The sequence below is a fragment of the Cyprinodon variegatus genome, unplaced genomic scaffold (assembly GCF_000732505.1).
Source record: "Cyprinodon variegatus isolate N-32 unplaced genomic scaffold, C_variegatus-1.0 Scaffold2604, whole genome shotgun sequence".
NCBI lineage: Eukaryota > Metazoa > Chordata > Actinopteri > Cyprinodontiformes > Cyprinodontidae > Cyprinodon > Cyprinodon variegatus.
The window spans coordinates 10,724-13,037 of record NW_015153057.1 but is presented as its reverse complement, the minus strand read 5'-3'; the positions used below and the strand labels follow the sequence as shown (position 1 = coordinate 13,037).

The 2,314-nt window shown below is 37.1% G+C and overlaps 1 pseudogene; it reads right to left on the bottom strand.

Moving 5' to 3' along the window:
* Positions 1-1,912, bottom strand: part of LOC107080982 — a 3,402-nt pseudogene extending 1,490 nt beyond the window's left edge.
* Between the last annotated feature and the right edge of the window lie 402 nt (positions 1,913-2,314).

Genomic DNA, 2,314 nt, shown 5'->3' with positions numbered 1-2,314 from the left:
GGTCCTTGTTGTTCAGAACATGATACCTGTTCCCACACTTGTTCACTATCCACTGCAGACCTTCATCACTCTCTATACGCTCCTCCACAGTCTTCATTCCTAACCAGTCACTATCGGTAAACAGAACCAGTGTGTGTTTCCAGATTTCTTCTCTAAACAGACTCATGTGTTCCTGGACAGATCTCAGATATGATGGATTAATGTTGATTACCAGGGGAATAACCAGCAGCACAGCATGTGGTCCTGGAGGACAGAGATTCACACTGTTCTCTATTTCCAGTTTGTCCATCTCATTGGTTTCCTGAAGGGTGTGGATGTAGAACCTTCCAGGAGAATCCACCACTGTGAGCCCCCTTCCTTCAACCACACTGTGGCTGATATGACTGTCTGTTGTTCTTCTTCCAGAACCTTCATTAATACCAAATACATTTTTTCCTAGAATGATGTTTCCTGCTGTGCTCTTTCCATCCAGTGATTCACCAATCATCAATATTCTCAAATGGTTTGGAGGAACTTTTCCACCTAGATCATGAAAACAAACAAAACATTCATTATTTAAAAGTTTGCAGCTAAGGTCTGTTTAGAGTAGAGTTAATAATGTAGTAAAAAAATACATTTGTCAAAGAATAAATATCTGTTAGTTTATTACTATGTGAATCCTTAGATTTACATGGTTTTAAAAATTCTACTGTGTCTTTTTCTATTTTACCAAAAATAAAAAATACAACTTTTTCCAAAAGTGATGATTAAATAATGTGTTTTGTATGTCGAGCTCCCAGAGAGGTCTGCAGAAACATTTATTGCTTTATCCTGATATAAATAAAGTAGAATTACCTTCAATCTGTAGCTTCAGGTTTCTTCTTTGTTTCTGAACTTCATCAAACCTTTTTGAGGCTTTTTTAACCAAATCTTTCAGTCTCTCTCTCAGAGCATTTCCATCAGATTCATCAACAGAACAGTGTCTGCCCCTGTTCTGTTCAATCATCGCCTCTATTTTCTCTAGAAGCATCTTGACTTGATCTCTATCTTCTCTGTTGCTGATGTTGAGAACATGTTTTCTGTTTCCACATTGTTGAAGGATCCACTGCAGGTCTGGACTTTCTCTGATTTCAGATTCAATGGTTTCATCACTACATGGATCGACTGCAGTGAACAGCACGATGGCATGACTGAAAACATCTGCTGTGAAAAGTTCCAGGTGTTCCTCTAGAGATGGTATGACAAGATGAGACAAATGTGAACCAACAGGAATTACCAGAAGAAAGACATGAGGTCCTGGGGGACACAGATGGACACTATTCAGGATTTCTAACTGATCCAGTTGTGAGGTGTAGTCTCTTGCATAATTCCAACACCATCCTGGAGTATCAACCACTGTGAGTCGTCTGCCGAGTACTTCCTGCTGCCTTGCTTCACTCTGAGTTGTTCTTCTGCTGGTGTCAAAAACATTGTGACCCAGGATGATGTTTCCAGCTGAGCTTTTACCACCGGAAAGGTTACTGTATCTTCCTCCTATCAACACAATCCTCAGTTCTGTAGCAGGGAGGCTCAGTGCTGTTAAGAGAGGGAAGGCTTTATTTGATTACACAGTTTATAAATATCTACTTAAATTAGCAAATCAGAGAAAATACTTTCTAATTAAAGTACACATTTCTATTAGTACAATAAAAAATAATGACCAAGAATGTTTCTACAAATGAAAATCATAATATCATAAGAAATCTAGAAAAGCAGAGGGAGCCATTTTGTTTTACTTTCATGTTCTGTTTAAAGTCAAAGTCTCTGAGTTGAAACTATTTGTCCACTAAAATAAGAATTTATCAAATTATAATCCAAACAGCATAAAGTTTAAGGGGAAAGTTTTATAAAAAGATTTCTGACCTGAGTTGGAAATATCAGCTGAAGCGGCCATTTCATCAGCTTCACTCTGTCGACTTTCTGCCTGTTTGTTCCGACAAAACCTGTTTCTAAATGAAAGTAAATGAAGCAGAAGGAATGTTGTTTATGTTGAAGGTTGGATGATGAAGTCAAACAAGGTCAGAGATCGCCATCTGCTGGATAACTAATAATAATAATAATAATAATACATTTTATTTAAAAAGGCGCCTTTCTGGACACTCAAGGTCACCTTACAAAGCATAAAAAAGTGTCAGAAAAAATAAAAATAAAGACATTTAAAAACATTTAAAAAATACAGAGGCTGTGACAGTGACATTGATATTTAAAGAGAATAAGCAATCTTGAACAGATGGGTTTTGAGTTGCATTTTAAAATGGAGAATTGAGTCCGTATTTCTAAGTTGGGGTGGTAGAGT